The following is an 18,786-nucleotide window of genomic DNA, read 5'->3' on the forward strand; positions in this document are numbered from 1 at the left end:
TGGGCTTTGATGGACTTATATTCCCTTCCAGCCAGGCTGATAAACATGTCTCCTCTGCCACCAGTTATCAAGGCGCGAGCACATGACTGCTTGACTTGTGATGCATATGAGTCATGAACATCATAGGATGACAAAGGCAACAAGTCATACTTGTCTATATTTACAGACTACCCAGAAGTTATTCTCTTGTTCATACATCAAGCTTTATGTGACTGATAAAGTGACAGTTTCTGTACTCAATAGAGGATGGCAGGAACGCAGCATTTGACAGAAAACAAAATGAAGTAACTGCAAAACACTTTTCCTTTATCCAGTCACGACAATTCTACTGTGACAAACAGGAGTGCCTTTCACAGTAAGTTTTTCACTGCCAGACAATTTCATTTCCAAAACAGGCAGATGATTCAGTTTCTATATCTATTTGCAGCAATGAGGCAGTAGAAGAGCTACAGTTTAGAGCAGCTTCCTTGGTTCAATTGAGTTCAATACAACAGAAAAACAACTCTTCACAGCATAGCAGAGGAGTCTTCGTCAGTGTCTCCTTCTGACTCACTTCTTTGTTCCCTGTCATAATGCAGCCATACCTGGAGCCATCACAATCTTTTCAAAATCCCCACAGCGTGTATAGGAAGCTGTGTAAAATCAATAAACTTAAAGTGCTAAATTGTTTGTTAGGAATTGATCGTGTAGAATCTACATCTCTGTAATTCAAACTGCCTAATGACATCCAATTATTGTTTCCCCTGCTTCAAATCCCAGAGTTTGAGTCCCTCTAGCCTTGATTTGATTCCAAAGAGACAAATCTATATATTGATGCCTCTTGTTTTCCTTAGCTGACCTTTACTTGTGCGAGGTTGAATAAATAACTCTCTGTGAATTTGTGTGAGTCTTTCAATGGCTAGACACCTACATGTGAACCACCATTGCTGGCTATCACAGTCATGTTTCTGGCTGTTGACAGTTATAGCTGTCCACAAATTTACAGTCAAGTCGAACCAGTGTGCCGCACGACTGAATACGCTTCATTCTGCCTGGCATAACATGACCTTTAGATACTGTTAATGCATTTATACATGATAAAACTACTGGTCCATGACTGCTAAAAGGCAGCTGGTCATTGAGGACAGATTTTAGAGCTGTTGTTCAGTTCAGCTAGGAGAGACTAATTGAGAAAAGATGGGATAGTTGTTAATGAAATTTATGAGTTTACACTGCACAATATAATAAAGGTTGGAGTTATATCAACCCCTTTCATAGGATGACAAGTGACAGCTGCCCAGACAGGAAAATCAGACAGCAACAAGTTGGTTAACAAAGGTCCTGACAAAATATGATTAAGGTTGGAAAAAACAAAAATGAGATAGCAAGCATTATGAAAACGTTCCTCCCCGACTAAACCTTAGATCAGACAACTTTTCAACTCCCTGCCTGCTCATAGCCTTTCCAAGTAGTATTACTGTTGGACCGGATAGCAACATGACTGCCACTATCAGCCTGGCTACTGTTCAAAGCAACAGGCAATCGTAAGAATCCCAATTTGAACTAGAAACCTTGATCTCAGTGCCACGATAAAGGTGGAGTAAAACATCAGGTTGTATTAATAAGTGGGCAGGCTTTGTTACTTCCTGATCTAGTAGAAATAATGGCAATTCAGTGTAAGTTTTGAACCCTCTCAAGTCCCAGAAATCTCTCCATAGTTGGGCGAGCCATCGGGTTTACCGAAACTACTGGAACTACTTTCCTCAGGCGCTACCTGTTATAGGGAACCAATGTAAATGGAGATAGTGTCATTACTCTGCAGTCATTACATTGTGCAATCGATATTTACTTCATAATGAAGTAAAAAAATCCAAAGCACTTTATTTTCCATGTTATGGGTTTATCCACTTTCTGTGATATGGATGAAACTGCTCCCTTCCTTTGGAAAGACGACAAAACATCTTCACCAGTGTGATGCAACAACTTAACATGGGAGGAAACAAATGAAGCCAATGAGTAATCTGAGGTATTTTTGTACTTGACAAGCATTACAGAAAGAGGTGCAATCTTTTTTGCTACCATGTTTTGGGCACAACAAAGTGAAGAAAATGTGTCTCCTGTGAGCTGGTTAGATGGTGATAGCCTTATCAATATTTGAGGGGCAAGGTGAGTAATTTATGGGTTCCCTGACACAATGACTATGGAGCTGAGTGGGGCCTTGCCACTATAGTCTCTCCAGACTTCAGGGGTTTCAAGTGGGAATGCTCGTAAATAATGTTAGTGCAGTGCGCTTATGTGTTTGGGGGGAGGGTTGGGACGCTTGAGGCATTGATCAGCACTTGTGTGCATATTGTGAGACTTTGCATTAAATATGCACATATGTGTGTGATTGTGCACACATGGTATATTGTATTACAGGCATCCAATCTTCTTTCCTCCTTCTCTTCTATCCAGTGAGACCCCCACTCTGTTCCTCCACCAGGCTTATCTTGCCTGGCCGTTCATTCTTGCGAGAAGCAGCGTTTGGCAGAAAGAGACATCTGCTCAGTGAGAGAATGCCCTAATTATTCATGACCATTTAACCATTCAGGATTTGGTCTGCGCGGCATATGTGGTGTTTCTCATAAGTGCGCGTCAGCCACACTTGTTAATGGCAGTTTCATTACTGGTGTTTTGTGTTCTGTACCTCCAAATTATCACAGAACAGCATACAATGATTCTGTTCTGTCAACCAATTGTTGGTTATTATAATTCAGGACAAAATGAATTTGTGTTTGTTGAAAAGAGAAAAAAAACAACACCCAAATTGGGATGGTGTGTTTTCTTTCCTCTTATTTTTTTCTTTGGTGTGTTTTTCTTCTAGTTTGCTGCAGTTTCAATCTCAAACTTGTGTTAGATCACACTGATACCTCTATTGTTAGGCACTGTGTTTTTTCTCAGGTGAGTTCAGAGCTGTCTAGATGGGATTTCAGACCCACACAAACACAAACAAATGACCAAACTGCTTTCCAAATTGGTGTATTTTTTTTCATCTGATTTGACTTCTCATGCTCTCTCTGTCTGCCTTTCTCCTCTCCCTCCCTCTCCCCTCAACTGTTTGTCCCTATCACAACAAAACCTTGTCACCACGGTAGCCGTGGCCACGTAAATCAGCTCGGCCAGCATCATCTGTTCCCAGCTGTTTACCTCCAGCCAAACAAAGGAGTCTGCCTTTTTGTTGTCGCTGGGGTGGAGTGCTGCGTCGGCTGAGGGCTGTTATTCAACAGCGCACGCTGCTATCAGCCCCCCTCTCTGAAAAGGCCAATTCAACACAGGGAATCAATGGAATAGGAGAGGAGACAAGGAGGGAAGATGTCAATGTGGGGGTTGTTGGACACTTAGAAACTATAAGCAATCCTTCTTTCCCAAAGGAGCTCAGACAGCTGGGGCACAAAGGAGGCACATCACAAGCAAACGTGAAAAGCAAATAAATAGTTGCGCATCCCCTCTCTTCTCAGCTCAGGTGTATGCAGGAGCTGTTCTCCAGAGAGGAGGGAGTGCAGTTTGTGTCTCCAGAGGAGGCTTAGCAAGCGTCGGTAGGAGCTGCAAGGTCTCGTTTGCATCTGCAAATGAGACAGAACCCGGCTGGCCTGTGTCACCTTGGCAACAGGCCATCAGCACCTCCCTCTCTGCTATATTAGCAGCCATGGTTGTCTGTCTGCTTGTCAGTCTACACCCTGCCTCCCTCCATCCCTCCGCTGCGGGTCTCATCACCAGAACAGCAGCGATAGCAGCATCCATCTACCTGACTAGACCCATAGGATTAAGCATCTCCCTAAATCTTTCATTAAGACCGTCAAATATAGACAAAAACAACATTATAAAAGATGAATGCCCTAGGCTTTTGTGGGTGTCCCGGTGAATCCGACTCAAAGCAAAGAATTGGCAGCAGTAACATGCTGTGGTCATGAAATTTACATGGTGTGTCTGTGCCAAGTGATGAGAAGCAAGCAGCCTGGGTTCTTTAGGTTTTTTTCTGCATAATGTGTGTTGCTGATCAATTAAGTCCCAGCCAACAAGTTGCACACAGATACCAGGTCTGTGACACTTCAACTAGCACTGATAGAGGAAATAGAAAGAACTGGGTTAACTTGTCTTTTCAATTATACTCACTATCGATCCTCAGAAGGTTGCTGCATGTTGGGCGGCTTGAAAATTAGCTGCTGTTTCAGTGTCATGTGTCAGACAGATCAGTGACAAAATGTTGCACATTATGTTTCTCTCTTCCTTTTTGGTGAACTATTCTTAAAACGCGCAGGAACGTCAAATGCTGTCTTTCGCAAAATGCTCTGGGGTCGTGGAGTTTTGTTTCGTCTGTTACCTTTTTCACCTCGATGTTTATTGTCTTTTCTATTGTTAACTATTAAATAAAAAAAAAAATGCTACACTGTATAGGCCTACTGTGGCTGAGTGTAAAATCTCTCTTTCTTTCTTTCTTTCTTTCTTTCTTTCTTTCTTTCTTTCTTTCTTTCTTCGTCTTCTTCTCTCTCTCTCTTTCTCTCTCTCTCCTAATTTTTGCTTTCCTTCTAAGCTTGTGCCTCCCTTCCCCCTCTTACATGCCACACACTTCCTGTTTACTCTTGATACAACTGGAAGAGAAGAGGACAAGATTGTTTGGTTTGTGTCTGGCTTTTCAAATACCCTCAAGATAAATGCCAAAGGTAGCCAGCGTCATAAAAATCCTGTCAAGTCACCTCTTACCAATTCCACTGCAGTCTTACCCTAATGCTTGTATGCTGGTGAGTTAGAGTCATTTTACCAATTAAACTGTTATATTTCAGTAGTTGTCAAGGTTTGAGTCAAACTAGGTGAGCTGGCAGTATTGCACACAGAGTGTCAGACAGCTCCAGCTCTCGCATTCAGATGATGCAAATATGATTTCAGTGGATGGGATCCGAGCAGTTGATGCTGAAAGCAATTAAACTCAACTGATGCAACTCTGCTTGACTGGAATTCAGCACATGCTTACATCATCACATCCAAAGTGACTCTACCCACAAGAAAAGAACTGACTAAAAGAAAAACAACGTCAACAGAAAATTACAAAGTGTGAAAAATACTCACCTGATGAGAATATTTCATACTCTTTATACACATTCAGCTTTTAAGAGATGACAGGTATATACCACCTTTAAACATAGACTCGGTCATGACACTTAAATGATAATTTACACTGGGAGTAATACATAGATGTTAATGTGGCCTGTTGGGGTTTTCATGTAAAAACAAAGTCCAGTGCCTTCTGACCTTTGAGCCCGTGAGTGAAGCGTGCTTATGTTTGCCTTGGCGACCAGTGTAACGCTAGCCCCAGCGCTGCGGCCACAGGGTGTGTAACTTAATCACATCCGGTGTGATTGGCAACACTGATGAATGTCCACTTTGTTCACACAGCAACCCCTCCCACCCCCCCAGGTTGGTTGCAAGCAGGACTAAATCTAATTAAACAAGGCCACCAATGCTCCCTGCCCCCATTGCTCTCCCATCAGCACTATATGGCCCCTGTGTATACTGTGGCAAGTACGATTCCTTTTGTTTTCTGTTACTCAGACACAAGGATCAGTCCTCCCACACGTGTGACCCATTTTTCAGACATCCTGTAGGCAATGAGCCACACCTCCGGCTGCCTCGTCTGATTTTTCATCACAGGTCACAGCACTTTTTTAATGGGCCTGTGGAGTGAAGCCGTTCCAGTGCTCATCGACTCTTTGTCATTGTGGTTAGATCATCTTTAGTCATGAAGGTAAATTGGAAATGGATCAATGCAGAGTGAAGCACCACAGGGAGAAGAGAGGGTAGGGTCTTGTGTCCTTTTCCTTTTCAATACTATGTCCTTTTCTGTCTGGAGACCCTTGTTGGAGCTGATCCATGATCATCCAGTGCTGCTCCCATATCCTGGATTGTGAAATATTATATGCAATATATATTCTTAATAAAATGTTTGCCATTATTGTTACAAATTGGAAATTGTATGTTATTGTCTGAGAATAAGAAACAACATTTAACTGTCATATAGTTACACTCAGTAACTAGCTCTGTGAAAAATAATCTAATAATTGTGTGGTTTGGATTCTGTGACAAACGTGCAGATACTGAAAGAGGAGGGCAACATCTTGTCATACAAATGAAATCAATTGCATCATGTAAATAAAGCAAATGACCTGAGACAACATGACACATGAAAGGAGAGGCACATGGATGTTGCACAAGTGGTTACAAGTCACAAGCCATAGCATGTGGTTAAGTCATAGCATGCTCATAACACGCTGTGTTAGTTTGCAAATGTTGAAACACCTGATTCCTGCTCCTCCGCTGGTAAGAACGTGGCCATCATAAAGAGGCTTTATATTCCTCCCGACTTTCTCAAATTGCCTGCACCTTTCCAGTGTCAGATCAGGGTGGGGTGATCTGTGTGCGACCATTTCTATAACTTTCTGATATTCACATGCACATCGTGCCATGTTTGGCCAAGCTGTGTGGAGGTGAGATAGCAGCCAGGTGTTGAACCCTCTCTCCAGCTCTCTTTTTTTCATTTGTTACACAGTATTTGTGGCACTTTTCATGTCAACAAGTGAGTGCAAAACCATGAATGTCTTCCTGAAGAGACCACCTGGAAATGTTCCATGTTTATAATAATAGTGTTAGCTCAAAAGTGTGTATATTTAAAACATACTGAAGATACAGATGGAGAGTGGAGAGGTGGCGGCCACCTTTCCACACTGCTGAGCTAAGGAGGCACTCTCTGTACAATGGAGCCAGTGCAGGCACACTGAGCAGAGAAACAAGCAGGTAGATTGCTCTTCTTGCTCACCCACTTGACCTACATGGCAGCAATGATAGCTGTACTGTGAGAGCTTCGTGTCTATACACATGTCTGGGCTGGAAGAAAAATATATCCCCTCTAAGGCAATTAACCGCTTCTTATTTTCATTTGGAAGAGAGAAACACAAGTCATCACAGATGGCTGTAGCTCCAAGATCACAGCTACTGTCATCTCTTCTCTTATTAGGCCTATCTATCCCTGCATGTTAGCTTCCAAGACACTGAAATCATATCCAACAGGGTTTGGCAATGACGACAAAGCTGGGACATGCTAAGTATGAACACAAGATCATATATTCATTAGATACGCCCTGGTTGGCTCAGTATAAATATGCAAATTCCAGGGTGGTAATGGATAGCTAGTTTGCATAGACCTGTTTGACAGTGAACAACAACTACTGCTGTATCAACAGTAGACTTTTCACGTATATAATGTGAGTTAATTCTTGCGTTCGGTCATTGAGGTGGCTTGATTTTTTTCATTCTGTATTTTCAAGTGAGGCACAGTCACACTGGATGAAACAGGGTGGTAATGGTTTGTGAAAAGCATATCTTCATGAAACACTCTTGTAAGATCATTTCATCATTGATCACGATCATCTCGGTGTTCAGCCCTGAACATCAAATACAAAGTGGCAGAAAGACACATAAATAAGTTGCTGTGCTAGGTCAACAGCATAGACTTTGTTTGGCAATGTAATTATGCAGGAACAAATAAAAACTTTAAAGTTTGTTTCTGGCATGATTCAAACCCCAAACTGTCCTTGGAAGACTGCAGTGAGCCTGGATGACAATAACAAAGTAATGCGTGCTGATAAGGAGCGGTAAAGAAGTGGAAGCCTGAAGGTCAGTCCTGGTTGTGCTGGGAGCTCCCAGAGCGCTGAGGATTCTGCTGACATCGGCCGTCTTTGTTCTGCGTAATTGGCTAAAAGACTGAGTAACTATATTTACACATCCCCTGAAGAACATTAATTACAGGCTGAGTGAGAAGAAGAAGTACCATCAATTCTCTTGTAGCTGTACATATGAATACGTATAAAGGAGAGTTGATAATATACTGAATTGGGTAACATTTAAGATGACATAGGATTCAGACTGCTTAAACAGGCTTAATAAAAATGAATATTCACTTCTGCATGTGTGGTTGAGAGTGATTCAGAATTAAATCTGACATGATTCAAAATGATAGTTGACAACTGACATGTCCTTTACAAGAAATAACGACCAATACTACATTTTTAAGGTGACAAATAAGGTTTTAATCTTCTCCGTATAATTCCACGGCTGGTTTGCCAGATTGCCTTTACAGTTTTTTATGAAGAAAAGGTCTAAGCTTTTGAAATCAGCTGTGGATTATAGAGATGAAATACAAATAGCAGGAGGAAAGAAAGAGCAATCAAGAATAAAATAGTCATGCTCCCACTCTAACACAACATGTCCTTTGGCCACATTGCGTCATGGTCCACTGAGGCTACTGTCAGAGAAAAAATTGGTATCTCTGCCTCCTCTACAGCAAATACTTTAAGGGAAAAACTAATTGCTGCCTAAATTACTTTTTTTTTTAATCAACATAAGTAAGAAACATTTTAATGAATGTGTCAAGTTGCAAAGATCTTCATACTTTACATGTTATATTTGCTCTTGCAATACAATCTGTTCATAGAAACTAAAGCACAATTAACATGTTTTACGGCGATGTTAAAGTGTTAGTTTGGGTTATGTGATGTAGGGTTGTGTAAGGTACTTATCTATTGTCAATGTATTCGGATCAGCATGCTCCCACTTTAGAGCAGCAGCCAGGAGCACCGGCACAGAAGCTGAGTGTATTTGGATGCCAACTGGGGGCTTAGGGCTAGACCTCTTGTTAAGGGCAGTCTACTGAGCCACTCTGGTTTCCTGGCTGCTTGGGAACTGCTGGGAAGCAGAGAAGCGCTTCCAATATGTTGAGCCTTGCCTCACAAATGAAATACTTTCATTACATGTACCATTATTGCTAAAGGAGGCGGGAGAGAGAGTGGGAGAGAGAGAGGTCATTGGTATAACTGCTAAAGAAACTAGCAGATCTGAATAGCATGTAAACAACAGAAAGGCCAGCAACCCATAAGTGAGACAATATGCTTACTGCAGTAAAAGCCCTGTTAAGAAACAAAGGTTTTATACCCATTGAAAGGCTAGAGGGCTTTAAATTCTGTAGGTTCTGTTGAGTTTGTATTGAAATGTAATGCAGTAAGTTTAACATTGCAAATAGGAGCGACTAAAAACAAGGCTTCATACTAAAATACCAGTATATCAATTACAGATATAAAATCAGTTAGAAATAAAGACCTTCCTCAAATAAAAGTATGTTACATACTGAAGTTGAGGTAAATAAACATACCGTATTTGATACAGTGCATTTGTTGTATAAGGGTCAGGAGACAGGGTTGACAGAGAGACTGCTGAATTTTAAGTCACACTAGTAGAATGGCTCTAGAGATGGCAATGTTTGTCAGTCGGTCGCAAAAACTTAATTAAAATTAAAATTAAATTTTTTTTTAATTTGTCCAGTATTTGGTTTATGCCTCAGCCGTACCTTGGATTTGGTGCTAAATAGCAAGCTAACACACTAAACTTAAATGCAGAACACAGTAAACATTAATTCTGCTACACAGCATGTAAGCATTGTGTGACATGTTAGCATGTTTATGTTAGCATTTAGCTCAAAGCTCTGCTGTACAACCACACAGAGACGCTAGCATGACTGTATACTCTTAATCTCTTTCTATACCAGCCCATAGACAATGAGCACTGATAAATTGGATGAATTATTTTTATACCGTCAAACTTAAACTGTAACTGTAGGTATCCTGGAAACATCTTGCCCTTTGCAGAAATAAACTATTACACCACCCATCAACAAAATGAATCTAGAGGATCAGGTATATCAATGACATCTGCTCCACTTCACAGTATTGTTCTATGTGTTTGAACGTGTGTTCAGGAAATCCCACATGAACCAATAAAGTTTGCTAAGGCTTTTATTGTTACACCTTTAACATTAACTAAAACTGGCACACCCATCCACTTGTTTCAATATGGCTCCATCACATGGATGACTTCAGGACCCCACCTTTTCCTGCTGTGCACAGTGTGTATCCTGTGTTTTTGTGAACAAAACAAATTTGTAGGAGTGTCCTGTAGTTGTGACTCTGTGCTCTCTGACATTCAGTTTGAAACAGCCATGTTGTTGTGGAAGGAATCGCAGACATTTCCACTACTGGAGATGCCTGTCGTGGACCTTGTTAACCACTTCCTTTTATTGTCTGTCACAGGAAGTGGATTTGGCCACTACATTGCAGAAGTTCAATGGCAGACTTTCAATTTTCCTGTATGTGTGTGTTGTGTGTTCATATTTTGCAACTGATAGGCGCAAATTACCCAACACATTCAGGAAACAGGAAAAAAAATGACAAGATCGAAAAGCAAACAAGCAAAATGTGACCGCTGTCATTGTTAACAATAACTGCAGCTATTTATTATGTGCAATCAGAGCCGGTTTGCCAAAACACACCTCTCAGTAAGCAATGGACTAATCATTTGTGCAGCGCAGTGCAAAGGGGCAATACTCTTCACAGCATAGCCCACAACAGCTTTAATCATTATCCCAGTGAATTTTTCTATTATGCATTTAGAGAAGCTCCTTCAGAGGTTACTTTGAAAAGGCAGTTGATTAAGTATAGCGCTGTGTAGGAAATACAAAGGGAGCACTTGACCAAGTAGCAAGGAAAGTAGCAAGGGAATCATGATAAAAGGGTGCAGGGATGCAAACAATCTGGATCATCAAGCCATTTGTCTCATTCTTCACACTGGAATTATGATGAAATACTCCACAGAGGGTTTAGCAATAGAGCAGTTTGGATGATGTGACAATACTGTTTGCAGCAGAAAGACACCTGTAACTTATAAACATGGCTAAAAAAGACAATTCATGGGTAAAACCTTAGCTTCTATTGGTACTTAAAAATCCATTCTGTAAAAGTGATTTATGACACTCTGAGACCCTAATCCTTCACTTTATGGCTCTCCTGCCACAGAGAAAGATATACCTCTGCAGGTAAGGAATATTTAGAATTTTTCCAGGCTTTAGGGATTATTTATAAGGCTGAGAGAAGTGGAAACGTGTAATTACAGGAGCACATAACCATGAACACAAGAGAGCAAGTGATAAATCATATTTCACAGCCATTGTTCCATCTTGCTTGATGTTTGTCAAATTACATCATGCTACGCTTTGCAAATCTTTGAGTTTATAATGTGTGACCAGTGCGGCTTATTATTTGGAGTAACCAAGAGTGGTGATGCAATTGAATGCAACTGCCCAATTATTTCTCATGCATGATTTTGTACCCCTCTTCTATTTGTCTTAAATCCACATTGTTCTTTTGTTTACGGTGTAAAGTATCAAACTCATACCTGAAACCATAGTGTTCATATTTATTTTATTTCATACTTATCTGAATATGGAGCAGATTATTATATAATACCAAATACTGGTCGAAGGAGACAAAAAAAAAAAAAGAAACTGACAAAGGGTACAAGCACAAGCATGAGGGAAGAAGAAAAACAGTTCTTGCTGAGGAGGATGGGGAGTTGGCTGATGTAATTGAGATAGAATGAGATAGTATCAGCACTGGGGTCGCCATGAATAAATAGAGGGAGGGCAAAGAGGACAACTGAGTGTGTGAAGGAGAAAGAAGCCAGCCTTTTGCATGTGTGTGTGCGTGTGTGTGTGTGTATGTGGAAGCATTCTCCTATATGCCTTTGAGCATATGTTTTGCTAGCATGCATGTCCATGTCCGTTTGTGTGCGTGTGAGGATCAGCGTTGTGATGGGGGGAGGGGAAGCCTTCGCTTTAAGCCCTGGAACTGACTGACTGGTGCTTTCCCCCGTGGAGCGCTGGCTGCGTTTGTACTGCATGGAATAAAGACCTCGCTCTTGGGGAAAACCCAAGGGACTGTTACCTACACAAAACAGCATCACGTCGTCATCCTCTCTTTGTCTCGCCCACATGTCTATCTCCCAAATGTATTTACTCAAACTCCATGCTCTCATACACATACTTATCTCCGACACCTCATCCACATCAACAATCAACAGCTAGTAAATAATATAAACTGAAGGTGCGCTGGAGGGGGTGATCATGAGAGATATACTTCATGAATATGAAGAGCAGATGCTCATCATCATCAAGTATTTGCATAGAAATAACAACATTTTCCACAACATGTTTGGGGTTCCAGATTGGTTGGGTTTACACATCTTCTCAATGTTAACAGTGTCAGTTTATCACAACTATGTAGATCACTCAATTGACTTTTTGATAGTTCTTTACCGACACTTAAAGATCGCAGTGCTTACAAAACTGATGTGTGTGACTTTAGAGAACGAAATACTGTAACATATGGCCTTCGTCGAATCTGTAAGTAGTAACCAAGCCTGACCCAAACCTGACACAGTTAATGTCTGCTGAAACACAGTTAGTGTTGCCCTGTCACAGAGTTGTTGTTGCCAGGGTCACAGCTTGACTCTTTACTCTGATTACACATGTGTGGGCACCTTCTAAATTACCTTCAAAAGGCTTATGTGACCAAACCCGACCTGAACTGGAACATCATTTAAACTTTTTGTCCACCTGTAAAAGGATGAAAAGATTGATAACACCCTTGTCTCTGTATATTATGAAGCTGGAGCCTTGAGATGATTAGTTTAAAAAAGGAATGGGGAATAGCTTGCCAGACTTTTCCAAGGTTCAAACACAATCAGTTGGCTGTAACTGTTGGGTTGTTCTTGAGCATTTGTGACTGACTGTTACCTTTAGGTTTTGCAGTGTCCCCCTGGTATGGTGACTAGACTAATTGGCCGGTCAGCCAGTTGAGCATGTTGAAAAGTAAGCAAGAGATAGCAGTCTAACTGGATGTTCAGCCTAGCAAAGCAGTGATTCCACCTTATCCCCCCGAAACATTGTTGCATACAGATAAGCAAAGCAATCTCCATACTAACATGCCTGAAAACGCACATCACATGACCATTTTTGTTTGATGCTGTTTGTTGTCTTCATGGATGTTGCCTTGCTTTTCTTCCAGAAAAGGGTCACATGATAGGAGTGTGACAAATCAGGGAAGGATACGTCATGACCAAATCAGGAAGTGAATCAGGAATGTGGGTGTCTGCGCCATAGTTTCCATTTCTGTCCATCCAAACTAAAACACAACCCTACTGAGTTGTGAAACAAAAAGGGGATAATCAGTGTTTCCAAAAGTCTCAGTTTAAGACGCTTGAAAACTCTGGAGTAGTGTGGACACCAGGTGTAGATGTAGCAAATGTGATGCTTTTTATCACTGAAACGTATTAGTGTTTAGTGTGGCCTCAGGCACTCACCCTAAAAATCCACCACAACACAACATAATAGATCCATAAACACAATTTGAAATGTTAGTTTTTCCCTGGTGAATAATATGCACATGCATGCTTGAACATGTATGCATACAGTCATCCACAAACACAAAAACTTGTTCAGAACAGATACAGACATGTCTGCCTTGAATCCAAGCATGTTCTGGCGAGTGTCCCTGGAAGCAGCCTTTGGAGAGCCGGGGGACTGAATGAGGCCTTTTGAGTCTTGGCTGGTGAGGGGCAGGTCCATTGTTAAGGACAGCTGGGCCTCTTGTTTTTTGCTTTCTCTCTGGGGGCAATGGGCACCCAATATGAGGAGATTGGGTTTCTACCACCCACTCCTTCCCAGCCCCCCACGCATCTGCAGCAGCATTGACTGTGACTGTCTACCCTTCTCTCTGAGCCAACTTCTGGACTGTTGCTTGCCTTTTCACTTAAGTCTGGACACAAGAGGGATGCATTTAGCTAATAATTATTTTCACAAGCAAATTTAGAAATAAATAATACACATACAAATACCTGTACTGTATACAATTTTGTAAAAAAAAAAAAATAGACTGTGGAATTAAGTTGTTGCATTTTTAGCTGTAAACATGCAAATTATGTTGAAGTTTAAAAATGCATGTGCGGCAATATCATCCACCTGTATATTACATGAAGTTTAAGCAGTTGACTTTTGTGGTATCGTGTCTAAATGGCTTTTCAAACAAGAAACACAGCTCCAAGCTCATTCATGTCGCCACATCTTGTCCTTCTGTGTCTCCATCCCCCATTCCTCCATCCCTCTCCTTTTTCCCACACTCTCCTCCTTCCTTCCCCGCCCGAGGGAGCACTGTGATTGGGTGAATAGAGCTGCTCTCTGCGGAGTGTGCTCCGTCTGTCACTATCCTTGTGGCAGGAGATTGGAATGGAATAAAGCTCCCAAACTGGGCTATTAAAGGCTATTTTCATCCCTGCACGTCTGTTTCTGTGGGCTCATGCTCCAAATATAGATCTGGCACCAGTGACACTAATGAAACATGTCCCCCTTTTCGCTGGTTTAAATCTACTTATGTAATCTCTTCCCCCGCATGAACAGGAGCTGGCCATACCTTACCATCTGGGCCTGATCCTGCAGTTATATCCTCCTGTCATTGCTGTTTTACAAACTCAGGCCTGTGTATTTTTTCATGCAGTTCTTAGAGGTCAGGTGCGCAAGTAGTAGTACGGGTGTAGGAGCAACATGTTCCCATTTGGATGTCGAGCACAAATCCAAGAAAAACATGCTGGGTGTGACCTACAAGTTCTAGCCAGTATCCTGTCATTCCAGTGCACAATACAGGGAGGGAGGTGACAAATCCCTAAGCCACTTTGTGCCTGACGCAGACACAAATAGAGTGGTGTTCCATGTGACAGATGCTGTGCACACAGGGCCATGTTAAAAATCAATGACAGTTCAATTCACCTGATGTTCCTCACTTTGTTCCTCTTAAAAAATAAATAAGTGAAATTAATAAATAAAGCAGTTGGAACAAAAGGTCTGTATTCAGTTGAATTCATCATTTGGCAGTAATGTCACTGACAGCCCAAACACACAACCAGAGAAGGGTTTGTTTGTGTCACCTGTTTTTGCAGTTACAGAACTTTGATATATAATAATAATAATAATAATAATAATAATAATAATAATAACAACAACAACAATAATAATAATAATAACAATAATAATTATACATTTAAATTATATAGCACTTTTCAAAAGAGCATAATAAAAAGAAAAGAAAACCATAACACAGAGAAAACCAACAAGAATAAACAGCAATCTTATGCAAACTGAATGAAATGAATTCTGAAATGTACAGAAAGCCAGTGAAGTTGCGCCAGAATGGGGGGATGTGTTCTCTTCATTTGGTGTTTGCCTGACTGCTGCGTTCTGAACCAACTGAAGTCATGAAATTGCAGACTCACTTAAAAAGGAAAATAGAGAGTTACATTAGTCCAGACAAGAAGAGATAAATGCATGGGTGACTTGCTCTACCATTAATTTGAGGAAAAAAGAAATTCAACGTGCATTCTTAAAAACGAAGTCGATTTTATGGTATGAAAGATTTAAAATCAGGCTGTAAACACAAGGAGAAGTAACATTTCATCGACATTAAGACATACTGCTGAAACACAGTATGTCTTAATAAAGGAGCAATAATTGATAGTAAATAATAGGTGACTTATAAGAATAGAGTGCCATTCTCACTCTCTCCACAGCTACACGCCAGTGCGCGTGGCAGCATTCTTCTCTCTCTCCTGTGTGTTTGCTGAATAGAGGTACTATGGGTCAGTGGAGCAGCTGGTGACTGGGAGGAAGAACTTAACCAGGCCTCCTTTGTGGATCAGCTGTCTCTTGCCGAGCTTTGTCATTCCAAATTGGGTCCCTTACACCCAGGGCCTGGGGAGGTTTTGACATGTAAATGGAGGGCTGAGAGCTCCAAAGCCTTACGATTACTCACTAAAATGCTACAGGGGCCAAAAATGGTTCCCTGAGATGCACCGCTGGGGGGAGGGAAGGGAACACACGCAGCCTCACCACAGACAGAAGTGTGCCTCACAGTCTGGAATTATGTTAATGATTGAGCTTCCGTCTGGACACCAAACAGTTTCCACCCTAATAGAATTATTTACGGACGATATGGGTTGTTACTATGTGGGCAGTCACAGGAAGCATGAAGTCAAACATGTAAACCCACTGTGACGCCGTATGTGATATTGGGCTATACAATACACAGACTTGGCTTGACTATAATATTGTATTTCTCTGTTAATTAATTTAATAGGGCAATGGTTACATAGGAAGAAAATGGAACAGATGTTGCAGTTCTTGCTCTAAGCTAATTTGCAGCCTCTGTTTATTGTTTGTTTAAATTAGTTTAACATTCATTTGAATTTAATTATATTTATATAGTATAAAAACAACAGAACCAACAATAGAGACTTTAAGACCCAACAATTAACAAGTAGGTGCGCTGAACAAGTGGAAAATGACCTATATGGAAAACCATCTTACTCAAGCCTAACCTTTGATCATTTCAGTAGCTCCATAAAATGAAGCTTATAGCCAGACAGCAACACCCCAGTGAGCTGGTGTTCGACATGTCTGTGTGCCACATGTGTGCATGGCTGTAAAACAACCAACACTTCCAACTCACTTGCAGGAGACGCAGCCCATATGTTGTTAAGTAGTTACAATGGTGCTTTAACCTAGAGAGCAAACAAACAAGAATAACTTGGCACATTTGGACAGATGCCAGACCTGCAAACATCATTGCTCTAACACAAACGAAATTCTCCATGGCCTCAATAATGCACAGCATCGCACATCTGGAGCATGTGTCTGTCCCATATTTGTAAGAGAGGAGAAAACCAACAGCAGAGAGCTGCCAGGCAGCAGGAGCAGTAGGCACACAGGAAGTGAAATTTGCTCAATATACTGTAGCCTGCGGCAATTTGAGGGATAATTGCTGACACTCCTAGCTTTCCAGATAGCCATTCCTTGCTGCAGTGGTCAGGAAAACCCTCTGTTACTGACAGCTGTCCGAAGCACGGCACACAGGAAGGACATGACACAAAGCATGTAAACATGGATTTACCCATGTCCTCCATACTGCCTGAACAGCTTATTATAGAGGGACTCTGGCAGCATAATAAACCAGGAATTGCTGCCTGCTGTGGCAGAGTGCTTCTTTCCAGGCTGTCCTACTTTCTGCCTGTAGTTGTTGACTTGGTTTATTTGTTCTGAATGGCCATTTATCGCTGTTTTTTCTTTACTTTCGCTGTTTATGAGGAAACGGAGTGTAGCTCTACAATTGGGGGCAGAGAACACTGCTGTGCCTCTGTGAATATTTTCCATCACTGGTGTCAGGGTTGTGAAGCTGGGACTCTGTAAACAAGGAAACATTTATCACATCCACAGAGAAGACCACGATAATGAGATTTAATTGACGGCAGAACAAACTGTTTAAGTTGCCTAATATGTTTGCACGATGTAAAGCACTTAATAACATGTTTACATTCACTGCCAGTCACACAGTAACTGATCTGATATGTCTTTGCAGCACAGTGATGCAGTAAGAGAGAGAGAGAGGGCATAGGAGGTGTGGGGGGTAAGGAGATGAACAGAGCAGCAGATAATGACCTCAGCTTCCATCTGCTGGGCACCGTGGGGCGGAGACACCTTCAACCTGCCACCGGTCGGTCGCCACAGCAATCTGCCGCTCCCCATCGTCCTGGTGACATCTGCTTTTGGGTGACTGAAAGATGAATGCAGCACCAGCCACATGGGCACAGAACAGACGTCACGCAGACCACTAGACATACACACTAACACTGCGGCACAGATGGCCACAGACACACTACTATGGAGATTACAATCCAGGCATTCTCCTCTGCCTCTAACCACTCAGTAAAGTGGATGTAATATAATCACAGATTTGTAGGGCTGTTAGCTGTGACTATGTTTTGGGTCTCTTCCTAAAGAGCTGGCACTGGCTGCCACTGGCTGGCATTTCAGAAACCTTGCCATAGTGCAATTTATTTAGACTGTCTAATAATCTAGCAACCTCCTGTTACTCTGCTCACACACTGCACAAGCTTTCACCTGTCTAAGGAATCAGGCTAATGTCTAAGCCTGTTTGAAATCACAATACTAATTTGTTTGTTTTTAGAGCGTGGGGAATAAGTGTGGTTGTTTACTAGAACTCTGTATCTATGGTAATATTGTTTTGCTTGACTGGAGTCCCCAGCCACAGCTGTCACAGTTATTTAGTGCCTCTGTGGTAACCTTGGTAACACCCACCCTGCATACAAGTGTTTTCACCAAGTGAAATCCTGATAAATAGGTGAAGAGCTTGGAATATGGTGATTAGACACAAGGCAGCTTGAAAAGACAGCAAAACCACCTTATGCGTTGGGTTCAGTTTGAGGAGAAGGACAGCTGAAGGGACAGAAAGAGAGAGAGCGAGAGAGAGGAAATTAAGGGGTGGGGCGGCAGTGACAGAGGAACAGTGAAGCAGAGGAAGCAAAGGAAAAAGAGGGGAATTCAGGTCAGTGTTGTGGATTATGCATGCTGGGCTGGGCATTCTGAGCCACCTCTGGTTTGGAGATAGACAGGAACAGTTGGTGAAAAAGGACAAATGAGTGATAGACACGTAAAAAGAGAGATGGAAAGCATGAAAGAGGAGCAGACTGAGAACTTGATGAAGTGTGATTGGCTTTCATAATTTCTCAGGGAGCAGGGCTGAAACTTTGTCGCAATCATCTCATGAGACAGCTGGTTAGATTTAAAGAGAGTGCTGACAGGTTATGCCAAGTTTCAAAGATTACACTGTGCTCAGTTGGATGGATGGGATCCAAAAGAACAAGACTGCTGTTTGAAATCAAGACAGTAAAGCTTGGAACTGGCAACTGAAAACTGAAGTCAAACCAAACTATAGAAGGAGAGGAGCACTAATTGTTAGCTAAAGCAGGCCAGACTTTAATAGGTTGATT

General features: G+C 41.6%; 1 protein-coding gene across 6 annotated transcripts in view; it reads left to right on the plus strand.

Annotated features, from left to right (window-relative positions):
• The window catches only part of rps19 (ribosomal protein S19), a 249,818-nt gene that overhangs the window by 31,147 nt on the left and 199,885 nt on the right, over positions 1–18,786 (plus strand). The window contains exon 1 of one of the 6 annotated variants that reach the window (XM_071468620.1): positions 290–293. The exons of 3 other annotated variants lie outside the window; for them this stretch is intronic. The gene's annotated coding sequence lies outside the window, so the exon portion shown is untranslated. Of the gene's footprint in view, positions 1–289; positions 294–6,774; positions 6,779–10,395; positions 10,401–18,786 lie in introns of those variants that run through there. 2 more of the 6 variants (XM_071468622.1, XM_071468617.1) reach the window with 2 other exon arrangements.

This window comes from Trachinotus anak, unplaced genomic scaffold, assembly GCF_046630095.1.
Source record: "Trachinotus anak isolate AG129_WGS33_773 ecotype Australia unplaced genomic scaffold, CSIRO_AGI_Tana_v1 ptg000032l, whole genome shotgun sequence".
Taxonomy (NCBI): domain Eukaryota; kingdom Metazoa; phylum Chordata; class Actinopteri; order Carangiformes; family Carangidae; genus Trachinotus; species Trachinotus anak.